The following is a 13,710-nucleotide window of genomic DNA, read 5'->3' as shown; positions in this document are numbered from 1 at the left end:
ACACACACACACACACACACACACACACACTTCTCTGGTTTTGCTTCTCTGGAGAACCCAGCCTAAGATAACAACCAATTACCTGCCCTAGAAAGACTGGTGATGCAAGTATTTAATTATAAACTTCACTGGGTTTCAAACCACTCTGTCATTTTCTCTAAACTGATTATATAGAATTATATTGTATTTAGTTAATAGTGAAGATCCCTGGCTGGCATAATTAAGAAGATGAAGTAGATAATACACAGAGAGATAGAGATATGGATATAGAAATCGGTATGAGTATGGAGATGGAGACAGAGATTGAGATGGAGATGTAGATCTCTTAGTTCTTTGACCAACTCACACTATGATTAATCAGGTGGAAGTCTACAATTTTAAAAGATTTATGATTAATACTAATAGCAGTCAACTCATCAATACCCTTAAATTCAAGAATCCTAGGTTATATTATCTCCACAGGGCTTACCATATCTTGCACATGGTAGGTGCTCACTAAACTTTTCTTAATAGAATTAATCAAACACCTTCTAAAAAGAATTTTTTTGTTTTAATATGATCATGAAAACAATGTTTTATAGTTGGTAGTCTAATGTTAATCAATAATTACTGAAAATGTACAAGAAAACTCAAGTGAAATGTAATCCCTTCAACACAGACATCCCTATACAGTCACTCACATACTAACAAAATAAAATTACAAAAACGAGTCTGTAGGAGTATCTCTTTCCTTGGAGAACATGACACACTTTGAATGTTACACATTATTTTTAGTTGGGCACAGGAAAAATATGATCTGCTTTATTATATGGAGGGACTACACTGAGTTAATCCTAAAATGAAAATAGTTTGGAAAGAACTTGATGTAAAAAAAAAAAAAAAAGATTAGTAATTGCCTGGGAAAAAATAAACGTTCAACACATTTTAACAGCAACTATTGTAACTCAATATCTTGATAAGTCCAGAATATTTTTAAAATCAAGAGTAAACTGACAATAACTCAACAGAAATCAGTGCATGGGGAAACTGGGTAACAGAAGTAAGCTTCCAAATGTTTTTGGCATTTTTCCAACCTGCAAGGACACTTTCATTTCTCCAAATTTAAGTAAATTGCTGTTTACATATATTTTTACATAATTTGAATGCAACTGTCATGATTTTGTAGTTAAAAGGGTTAATACGCAACTCAACTTTCTATAATAAAAATTTCTCTCAGTTCATTTCAAAATACTAACATTAGATTAATGCAGAAGGCATCCAAGCATTTATGTCACAGACTGGTGGTTTAACAGATTTAACATAGACTTCATATACATTATTTTGTAGGTGAATAGACAGAGCCTTTAGCAGTGTGAAACAGAACTCAGCTTCTCCAAATATATGAAGCCACCCATTTTCCTTCGTGTTCTCCCTCCTGGGACACATAGTTCAAGGGAATAGAGTCATAAAACACTTATTCGATCTCAAGGTAATTCCTCCCTATAGTTTCCTGCATATTTCTTCTTAAAATTCCATTCATGCCTTGGATTAAATTCCAGAGGTTTATAACCAGTACTGAATATAATCATAAAACTCAACAAATGAGACACCAACAGACGTGGAGATTAATTTTCTAGGCTTTAAACCAGTGCTTCTCAAACAGGTAAGGGAAAACTGTTCTGGAAAATCTGACGTGTGCTATTAGGGAGGTGGGGGGGTAGTGAGAATCTTCCCCTTGTGCAAATCAACTTGGTTATCTAAGTATTAAACAGACTTACACAAGTTTGTTTGTTTGTTTTTTTCCTTTGCTGAACTTCTTCAGTGCCTTAATATACTAATGTATATTGCTAATATAGTAGAAGAAGATTTCATATGGGACATTTCCCAAGGCTACTTGACTATTTGACCAAGGAAACCTTATAAAAATGAAGATCATAACTGTGTTCCACTGAATGTAATTTGGGAAATGCTGGAAAATTTTTCCAGATAAATCTATTTTTGAAGAACTTCAGGAAAGAGAATCCTTAAAAAGCTCAGGCAGCAGATACGCTTTTACTTTTTTTCATAACATATACCACTGTTCCCTTTTCTTATATTCAAGGAAGAAACAAGATATTCACTGCACATTAACCCCAGGAAGGCAGCTGTAACTACATCTTTTCTCTCTACTGAATAATTCTAATTTCTTTAAGCTTTCATCTGCAGTCCCATTTTAAAATTCTCGAGCCATTTTTAATGTTTCTAAATTCCATACAGTTTGTCTATGACTTTCTTAAAAATTAGAGGTCTAAACCATGAAGATAAAGCTACACAAAAATAAGTAAAGGTTTTTTTCAAGGATCTGTGATTAACAAATTCCAGAACAATGTTGATTTTTTAAGAAAATTATATTAAAAACTGCTTGGGAAAGATTACACAGTAGATCTGTCATCTCCACACTAGAGGTATAGTCTAGAATCTAAAGAGATTCTGAAGAAAGTTGGCAACTCTCTTTCATTTTGTTCTTTCCTTCATTCTGTCTTTTTTTTCTCTTATATAGTTTTAATAGGAAACGTATTGTTGTTGTTGTTGTTAGTTGCCTTAGAGTTGATTCTGACTCATGGTGACCCCATATGTGCAGAGCAGAACTGCTCCATAAGGTTTTCAAGGCTGTGACCTTTCAGAAGCGGATCATCAGGCCTGTCTTCCTAGGCACTTCTGGGTAGATTCGAACTGCCAACCTTTTTGCTAGTAGCTGAGCCCTTAACCACTTGCACCACCCAAGGACTCCACAGGAAAGATGATACGTAATAAATACTCAGTTTTTCATCACCTTATTTAAACTCGCCTATTTTAACCAGGAAATTGGAATTCTGCTATAGAAACTTTATTACACAAAACATTTATGCATCCAGGATATAAATTTTCTCCACTGCTGAATGGAAAGGGTTTTAATTTGAAAATTTAGACACAACACTGTTAAGATGAAATTTATATCAAAATAACCAAATGATCAAAGGCATACTCCTATTTTCTCATGAGAAAAAATATATTCATTTGCATCTGCTATAAACCAAGAACTAATGAATCCTTGAGGACTAACCTCCCTTTATATGAATTTTACAGTGTTAAATACAAAAACCAAAATATCAAAATTCATAATCTGCGGGGACTAAAATATTCGGGAGCTCAGTTTAACGGCTAAAATAAAGAAGGAATCAGTCAAACTGCCTGTTGGTGGAAAATAACAGAGTTGGTGGTGGAGCTAACAGTGGCACTGGCTGAAGGGTAACTGACAGGAGGCAAGGCAGGATTAGGGAAAGCAAAGATGGCAGATCAAGAGACAGTGGCAGCAGTGATGAAGGCACAGGTGAGGGGAGGATGTGAAAGTAAACGCAGCAGCAGAGGCACAGCCAAGAGGCCTGGTGGGAGGAAGAGCAATGGAGGAGGAAAAAGCTCCTGCGTGGTATCTGGCATATCGCTAGTCTGCAAGCAGAGTTTAAAGAGAATCAGATGTGAACAACCAAATGAGATGAAAGTAAGCCCACTAAGCTAAATAAAGAATCAAGTCAGAGTAGGGCAAGCCAGCTCCAAACCAAGCACCAGGGAGTACAACTGAGGTTAGAACCAATCTCATATTCATCAAGGTTCAGTAGCAGAAAGAGCAGAAGGCTGCACACAGGAGTAATGGATCAGTTCCAATGCACGTCTTATTGCAGCTTCAACTGTCTTTTACTAATGTTCCTGAAAAAGCATCATCTTCCATTATTCCCCTTTAAAATCCTTCTGACGACTGTAGGTAATGGGTTCCTACAAGTAGGAGTGAAAGTGAAAGCAGCAGTTGTTGCCACAGTAGGCACAGTGGTATTGGGGGTGAGGAGATGGCTGCAGTAACTGAGAAATCAGGACCTGAGAAGCAGTAGGGAGCAAGAGCCAAGCTATTTCAAATGTAAGTTTTTTCTAGGCATGTATCTTGGGGATCTTCTGTATTACCCACTCCATTTCTATATCCAAGAATGAAACTGTGACAATCAAATTTGTTACACAGTGCATTTCATTGATATTACATACTGTGTCAATCATGTAAAAAACAGAGGCCAATTCAAGATATTTTAATAAATGATGACTAATCCAAGTTTGAGCAGAGTTAAGGAAACCAAAAAGCAATGTTGCAGCACCCAGATACTAGCAACTAAAGGAAGTCATTACCTGGCCTAGGGGCAAGAGTTCAAAATTGTGTTACTAGAGTACAGTTATAGATGGAGGCATGGATGAGGGCTACCCAGCCAGGGTTATATTCATGGAAGGATCCAGTTACTGCTAGAAATCATTGCCCAGAGCAAGGAGTCAATGAAGGGAAAAAAATAATCCAAACTGCCTGTCCTCCTATCCACTCGTCTGTTGCATCTGTTGTATTTCAACAGGAAGTCAATTGTCAAGTGAGCCTAGGTGCATACAGCTCATAGAGATTGAGATTAGCCTCCCAAATGCATGGTGCCTGGCTACCACCAATGACTGCCCTGACAGGAAACACAACAGAGTCCCTTATGGAGCAGGAGAAAGGTGGGGTGCAGAACTCAAATTCTAGTAAAAAGACCAGACTTAATGGTCTGAGACTGGAGGAACCCCCGAAGGCATGGCCCCCAGACTCTCTGTCAGCCCAGCACTAAAACCATTCCCAAGGCCAACTCTTCAGTTAAAGATTAGACTGGAGTATGGGACATAAAATGATACTCACGAAGAGTGTGCTTCTTAGCTCCAGTAGATACACGAGACTAAGTGGGTAGCTCCTGTCCAGAGGTAAGATGAGAAGGCAGAGAAGGTCAGGAGCTGGTTGAATGGACATGGGAAATCAGAGGTAGAAAGGAGGAATGTGCTGTCACAGTACAAGGAAAGCAATTAGGGTCACATAACAATGTACGTATAAATTTTTGTATGAGAGACTAACTTGAATTATAAACTTTCACTTAAAGTACAATAAAATTAAAAAAAAAAAGAGAGAGAGAGAGAGAGATTAGCCTCCCAGGGCATAGACCACACAGAGAAGGATAGAACATGAATCTAGGTGAGTTGGGGTCACAACTAGATAAGAACCAGTAGATATTTTATAGCATTAATGGGGTGCACAGTTAAACCATGCCTAGGAATCAACTCTTCTGGTCTCAAACATAGAGTCTTCCCCATTTGGCTTCCCTACAGTAGGAGTCTCCAAATTATGGGAGATGCACCATGAGTGGGAGGAAAATCAGAGTTATTAAAACACATCCCAGGACTCATATGTGTACCACACATTATTTGCCAAAGTATGGGAGCCATTAACCAGAACAACAGCAAATGTATGATGAGTAGCATTTTTTGCTTCTAAATACTCTGAAAAAATTTAAATATTGGGAAATATATTTTAGAAGCTGCTTTATTAGCATATTTGAATGGTGAGAATGAAGAACTGTTTTGGTTTAAATGCTGGTCATTTAAAACCAATCTCCTAAAAATGCTATATAATAATTTCTGTCCTTTTTTCTCGACAAGGGACTGGTTCACTTAGTATTTGGTAAGTTCATTTTAAAAAGAAGTTTTAAACATGTTCAAAAGTAAGAACAATACTGATAATAATGTAGGTCATGTGTTGTTCGATTTTGCAGATCAACTCATTTGTTTGAGTACAGCTACAAAGAGCAGGGAGTCAGTTCTGTACTAAGTCCAGAATGGTTCCATCTAACCCAAAAGCCATTATTTCCTCGTTATATCCCTTCCTCATTAAAAATGTTTGCCTTCCTTCATAACTGAATCCATAGCATAGACTTACACTACATTTTTCCCTAAAAATGACTTGCTTTTATTAAACTGATGATAAAATATCACAAATAATGTCTTCGTGAGCGTAAGAGGTTATTACACATATCTGTACTCTTAAAAGAGAACAAAATTTATAAAATAAAGATACAATATATTTAAAATAAAAATATTTTTAAGCTTAAAAGTTAGAGACATTTTTAATCATACAATCAACTTTTCTATGGCAGGTGACAAAGGGTTGAAAGAGGAAGAATGTAAGAAATAGTCACTATGTTCAAAGCACAGTTAAAGGATTATACCTGCTCACGAAAACTGTAATATATGTTATACGGAGAAAAGTATTAAAATTCATCAACAAAAAAGTCAATGGAATAAAACAAGTAAGTAAGTCATGACCATGGCAGACAGTCAGGAAACAGAACTGCTGTTTTCCGTGGGAGCCTTTGTTGCTACTTTTCTAACACTTCAGTGGTTGAAAGGAAATCAAACTGCGAGAACTTACTGCCACTGCAGTGAGCCCTGGAGGATTTGTCACAAATTTGGAACCTGAGTGGCCTCAAGCTTCACAGCTCTGGTCCTCGTAAGTGACAGAAAGCAAAGGGACAGAGAAAGGCGAGCATTAGTTACGGGGAACTGAACAGCAACATATTTTAAATTGTTGGGCAAATTTCAGGCCACCTTTTCAGTTTTACATTAGGCCAAATGACCAAATAATTTCCTCCAAAACGTATGCTATACTTAGGAGCTTCCAAGCGACAGCCATTATTTTGTAGCTATTCACAGATAATCCTGAACTTACTCTTGCCTAGAAGAAAGCTTCCTAAACACTGAAAATAGGATAAATTTCTATAAAATACAGTGGCTTTGCAACTTCTTTTAGACTATTTTATATGATGTCATTTTACTAAAAACCTCAGAAAGGATGGGAAGATTTAACAGAATTTAGCTCTTAATCTCAGAGAGATGGTAAACATCATCTGCAGCCTGTTCTCAAGGCAGATCTATAGAGTACAGTTGATTCCAGGACATCAGAATTCAGAATTTATCCTCACTGGAAAAATACTTGCATTTTTTGCCTCCACTTTGAACAAAATGTACTACTAGTTGAAACATTTATTTAAGCATTGTCTCACTCTAAATCGGTGTTTCTTCAGTGAGGCCCATGCATCTTCAATCACCTGGAATATGTGATAAAAATGCAAATTCCTAGGCCCATAGTCAGTTAATTCCTAAAATTTGAAAACAACTGCTACAAAGACCTCAGGTATTATTTCAGGAACAAGAATATGAACATTAGAATCTACTTTCCTATGCTTTTAATACCTTTAGAAGATTTTAGGAAAAGTAATAATTAGAGGGAAAAATATTTAGAGTATTTCAAGTTTGTCTAAAATTTATATATGAATCAATCATAGTAAATAATTTTAATTTCGTTATTTCTACCCCTGCCTTCTGGTTAAGGCTTTTAGATTAAAGTCAATTTTAGGATTCTGTGTAACTACATTTTCTGCTTCTACAGTCCAGAGGAAAAACAAAATGTAAGCTTAAAAATCAATCAGTATTTTAGTAATTAGTATTTTTCAAAGACCTTTCCTCTTTTAAATTTTGTAAGTTTATATGTTAATTCCGAAGTCATTTTTAATACTAAGCAATAAGTTATTATGGACACTTTTACTTAAATTTTTTTTTCCTACAAATACAAATTATACCACCTAAGCCAAAAACTTCTCAACTACCAGAACTATTATCTATCTGTTTAGGAAAACTCCCATTAAGCATATGGAAACTAATGTAAGAAAAGCCAGATTAAACACATATGAGGAGGAGCAAAATGATGATGATTTGAAGGTGAAATTATGATTTCTAAATTACAAAATGATTATATCTAAGAAAAGAGCTCAAAAAATTCATTGGTTTAAATGTATACACTCAAAATATAAATTAAAACTTTCCTACATACCAGCAATAAAGAGAAGGGAAAACAGAAAGAAATGTTCACAGTACAAACAAATATATAAAATGGCTAGAAGTCTAAAAGCAAGCTAAAAACAAAAGTACAAGTTTTACTGAAGGGTATAAAGGATATTTAGCCTTCTTTTGCCTCTTGTGTCCCCCTTCTTTTTCCTTACTGAACAAACATGTCTTACAGTAATTTGGTAAGGCAGAGTAAGGGAGACATCCTCATTTTGTTTACATAAAGAAAATGAACAGATAACCAATTAGAAAAATTAGATAAATCTCAAAGATGAAATTCATTTGGCAAATAAATATATCTTAAGATGTTTTACATCATTAGTAATCAACGACCTGTCAATGAAGGCAATGAGAAAGCCGATTCCACCTACTGGATTGGCAAATACTCTTTCAAAAATACAATGTCCAGTATTGAGGAGGGCACACTAAACCTCTGCCAGAGAGATTACATAGGCTACAACCTTTTGGAAGGGCACCTTGGAAATCTATACGAAAGAATTAAAAATGTGTATATCCCTCAAATTTCCCATCAAGAATTTACCCTAAGGAAATAATCAAATAAGTGGACAGATATGTATATGCAATGTTCATTGTTGACAACAGGGAAAGAAAAAAAAAACTGGAAAAAATAAAGGGTAATAAAAGGTGTTAAATACAGTATAGCATAAAAAAAAGAACTAGCATGTTATATAATATTTCTCATGTAAATATATTAAATACATGCATAATAGAATGTTAAAGACTTTTTTTTGTATTTAAAAGTATATATCTTTTCTCAGATGGAGACACACACACAGAATTAGAGAGTAAGTAGCCAGAGGAAGAAAAAGAGAATGGAAATGGAAGGATAAAAGGAGTTTTCTCAAGATGACAGGATTCTAGGCTTTTTCTATCTTCTCACCTGTATTATTTCTTAATTATAATAAAATGAACATGCATTCCTTGTTTAATAAAGATAAGAAAAGCCAAATAAACTTATGAGGAAAATTTCATCTAAAAAAGTAATAAGGAGGCAGGAAACTTACAAAAGAAAAATTTAAAGAGATAAAACATCTGAAGAATGTAGTTAATTTTTCATATTGTGCATTCTATTCATATTTTGCATCACAGTATGTTATGCAATTTATATGTAGCAGAACTATTTATGTTACAAAAATTGTATAACTAATAGAGACCCAAACATCTTATCTTTGAAATTGCAAGTCATTGTTTACAAGTAATCTGTTTTAAATTATTACACTTCTGTCAAGTGTATGCTATAAAACTAAGCAGGCCAAAAGAATTAGCATTAGTATTTGCTACTTATTTTCTAACATAATATTTAAATCTACATAATGAAAAGAAAATATGAATTACCAATTTTATAAAGAATATGATTGTTTCCATGAAATTAAAAATGCTTATATGATTCAAATAATTAAGCAAAATAAGAAAACATTCCTTCCAATATAAATAGATTATTTAGAGAATTGAGTTGAAGTATCACATTAAGAACTATTTTTAATGATATTAATTAGTGAACTTTTACATGATTGTCTAATTATATAATCTTAAAATGGAAAAAGACCATTTGAAAAACAGCATCAGCAAGTTTATTTTTATTTGCTTTCTACTGCCACACTCTCTTGGACTTATATAGGATATTTAAATTCAGTGGCACAAATAATAACAAACTTAATTTGTGGGGCCATAGAGAGTACCTGCGACATGGACCAACCCACTGCTGTCAAGTCAAATCCAACTCATAGTGACTCTAAAATGTAATGCCTATTACCAAAAATTTAGTAGATCATTTTCTATAAACAAATACCACAAAGTCCTAATTCAAAGAAATGGACTCCCAAGATCACCAATTTATACTTTCAAAAAGTCTTAATTTTACAATTAAGAGCACATATTGATATTATTTGACATAAGAGTTGATTTAAAACAAATGTGAAATGTTACTGTTCAATTTCAAAGATATCTGTAGAGTCAAACACTTGAGTTTCTTTATATATCCATCAAAGTGCATTAGACTCACTTCAACTATACATTTTAAAGTCGTGTAATCTTTTCTTTTGTACCATACCTACATCCATTTGACCATACTAAATTCTAAAGGATACAGTTACTATTTGCAACTATATAGCCCCCTCTCTTCTGACCTCCAATCTTGAGTCCCACATGTTCTGGTATGATATCCAAATAATGAATAAAGCACACAGTTTTACATTTTAATTTTGGTTTTATTAGTCAAAGACTCAGGATTATATCTGACAGGGGTCAGCTTTGTGATCAAAGACAATGTTTCTGAACTGAAACAGAGAGCCATTTAGAAATTGGGAAAGCATAAGAAATGACATTCAAAGAAAACAACCCATGCACTGAAATAATGAGAAGGAAGCTGCTACTGGTGCCTTGTTTTTCCTTTCGCCCTTCAATGCCATCTCTGTATGTTGAGTTACCACTGAAACAACAGAATGAAGTCAGTTCAATGCATTGTCACATAGTCTACATACACTATCTCATTTAATCCTCTCATGTTGTGAGGACCGTATTGCTATGTCCGTTTTACAGATGAAGAATTGAAGCTTGGAGAAGATAAGCAGCTTGTATAAAGGTACACAGTTCATAAGGTTTGGAGATGGAATGCTTATCTTGGGCATCTATCTATGCTTATTCTCTTGGTGAGCTAATCCAGTCTCGTGGCTTAAATATCACCTATATGCTGACAATTTCCACATATATATGTCCAGCCTGGACCTCTCCCCATGAACTCTGGATTCTTTTATCCAAATGCCTGCTTGGCAGTTTAGGCATCTCTACTCGGATGCTAAAAGACTACTCAAACTCAACATGTCCAGAACTGAACTCCTGATAGTCACTTCCCAAAACCTTTTCCATCCTCAGCCTTCTCCATCACAGTTGATGGCAACTTCATCCTTCCAGTTTCTTAGACCAAAAACTTCAGTGTCATCCTTGACTCAACCCTTCTCTCAGAATCCACTTTCAATTTATCAACAAATCCTTCAAAATATTACAAATATCTTCAAAATATTTACAGAATCCAACTGCTTTTTACCCTGAACACACTACCACCCTGGTGAAAGACATTACCACATCTCATCTAGATTATTGCTATAGGGTTGTAGCTAATCTCCTTGTTTAAAATTTTGCTTTCCCTATACTTTATTATCAATACAACAACCAGAATTATCTTTTCACAAATGTCAGATTTCATCACTCTTCTGACCACAACCATTCAAGTGCTTCATCTCAATCAAAGTAAATGCCAATGTCCTATAATGTCCTACATGATCTGCTTCTAAAACCTCATCTCCTATTACTCTCGCTCTTACTCTCCCCATCCTTAGTTGCCTCTTTGATGTTCCCAGACACACCAGACATGTTTTCATGGTAAGGACGTTGTACTGACTGTTACCTCCACCTGAAGAGCTTTTTTCCCAGATACACATATGGCTTGCTCATTTACCTCCTTCAACACTTTACAACTATCACCTTCTCATTAACCATCCTATTTTCAATTGAAACAATACCCCTGCCCCTACTGCTCAGATCCCTTGCTCACTGATTTTCTTCTCCATAGCACTGATCATCTTTGAACATACTTTATTCATTTTCTTTATAGTCTATCTCTCCCAAACTAAGATGTGAGCTCCAAGAGTGAGGAATTTTTGTCTGTTTACTTCACTGTTGTAGCCTTATAGCCTTCTGCAAGCCTAGTGGCATAGATATTTTTTAAACAAATAAATTAACCTATCTTTAAATTCTAGTCAATTTCCACTATTAATCCTATCTCCCCGTACCTATCCTTTCTCTTTGTATGTCTCTCACTAAAAGAATTGTATTCTTAGTTTAAATACCTCTGAACTGATTATTACAAATTCTATAATCTTCTCCATTTAGCTGAAATGGAATCTTCATTTAAAAAAAAAAAAAAAAGCATGCCTATATTGAATTTCTGTTTATGGGGATGGAAAATATGGCAAGGATGTTGGTGATGGCTGCACAGCATGATTGACGTAATTGTTTTCATTGAACTGTACAAGCCAAAAATGTTGAATTAGCAAATGTTGTGTTACCTATATTTTTGCAATAATAAAAAAAAAATGCCTATTACTTAACCAACTGAATCATTACATTACATGAACATAACAATATATTCATCTTCTATTGAATACTTATCATTCATTATTTCCAAAGAATCCCATCTTTATGTCTATATTCAATATTTTTTATTATGCTCAAGAAGGAGGAATTATGAGCAAAGAAACAAAATTAGCAAAAAGGGAATGGTGAGGTGTGAAAGAACCTGGTGGAAACAAACAAAAAAAAAAAAAGTAGAGTGAAGGATAAATGTTAAAATAAAAATAAACCAAAAAAAATTTATTTACAAAAGCAGATCATCAAAGATGTATGCTCATGACATGGAAATTAATGTTTCAAGATCCAGATAATAAAAAGTCTTGACAAAAGGGTAGGGAATGAGAATAAAAGATAAAGAGTAGCTGCTATCCAGAATATTTAACTTATCAAGTTGTTGGTGAAAAGTAACACAAACTTTCTGGGAAAGCGAGTCAATATATGTGTAGGAAAAGCTGAGAGCTGAGTTAAGAATGAAAGGCAATGAACCTTGGTTGAACTCATCCTATATCAACATACTGGGCATTTACTAATATAAGTGATACATGAGGGAACTGATGTTCAAACAGTTAAGTTAACTTATCTGAGATCATGGAATGGTCAAAAACAGAGATAAGATTAGAATCTAGATCTAATCCAAAGACCACTCATGCAATTTAGAAAGCAATACCTTTTCTCTGCTATAGGTCAAAGCAAAAGTTTATGGAGCCAAATAACAAAGATAAAAAGGGATTGCCATACACACTAATTACAGGTCCAGAAAAAGCAATGCCTCTATTTATCTGAATACCCCATTCCAGGATCCCAGTAACTGGTGAAGTGCTACTTTTCTTTGGAGACTGAATTCAGGTGTCCCTCCTGTCACAGATTCACTGATCCTCACCAGACAGCATTTTACCAGCCTAGGCAAAGGCTGAGAGGAAGAATGCTCCAGAAGCATTGCAACAAACCACTAAGGGAGGCATCAGATAGCCCAAGAGTCTTTCAAATATTTACTGAGAATCCTGAAGAACCAGTCACTTGATGTACTTGACACTAGAAATACTGAGCTAAAAGCCACAAGTCTTCCCTTTCATGGAGGTTTGGGAGACAGATGGTAATGAGCTAAGGTAATGCACAGTGATGTTAGAGACAGCAGCCTTGAGCACAGGGCAGGGCAGGGAGGGAATCAGGAGCAGTGAACTACCACAATGCTGGGGCAAACATGGTGATGGGGAGGTTGTAAGCAGCCGCCATCACACTGATGAAGACTTAGCTTGAGGAGAGCTTCAGGAGAGCCTGAGAGAGTTAGCAGGACCCCAGTCTCTCAGATAAGGCTCAGGATTCTATCTCCTGCTGAGGCATCTATTTACAGAGAACCCAACAGATATCCATTTATCAACTGGAGTAGACTAGAAGAACAAAATAAGAATGGGGCCTCAGAAGTCAAATTATCACTAACTTGTTGCATCCCAAAACTCCACAGTTTAAGTACCTATGTGGACAGGGTCAAGTAAAGGGTAGGAAAAAAAGAGAGAGAGAGAAAATAAAAATATAGAGGAGATAATAGCAGAGAGAAGGAAAAGAGAAACAAAAAGAAAAAACAAAACTTTCTATCCTTCTCTTTTGTAAACCATCTGCAAAGGGAACCCCTGGATTTTGCTGCCTTATAGCTTTAGTAAACATGGTTGGGGCCATAGAATATTGAAGGGGTGTTCTCAGGATTCACTGAATGTGGTCAAATAGGTCTGTCCATTCAGCATGATGTTCATTCATTCACCTGATAACTATGTTACATACAACGGATGATTATTAATGGACAGTGAAACAAACTCACAAAAATAAAAGAAGATAGAT

General features: G+C 35.2%; 1 protein-coding gene across 1 annotated transcript in view; it reads right to left on the bottom strand.

Moving 5' to 3' along the window:
• Positions 1–6,325, bottom strand: part of NLGN1 (neuroligin 1) — a 1,020,111-nt gene extending 1,013,786 nt beyond the window's left edge. Inside the window, exon 1 of the mRNA XM_004383485.2 lies at positions 6,257–6,325. The gene's annotated coding sequence lies outside the window, so the exon portion shown is untranslated. The remainder of the gene's footprint in view (positions 1–6,256) is intronic.
• Between the last annotated feature and the right edge of the window lie 7,385 nt (positions 6,326–13,710).

Source organism: Trichechus manatus, unplaced genomic scaffold, assembly GCF_000243295.1.
Source record: "Trichechus manatus latirostris isolate Lorelei unplaced genomic scaffold, TriManLat1.0 scaffold00110, whole genome shotgun sequence".
Taxonomy (NCBI): Eukaryota; Metazoa; Chordata; class Mammalia; order Sirenia; family Trichechidae; genus Trichechus; species Trichechus manatus.
The sequence above is the reverse complement of the archived record's forward strand: the minus strand, read 5'-3'. Positions and strand labels throughout refer to the sequence as shown.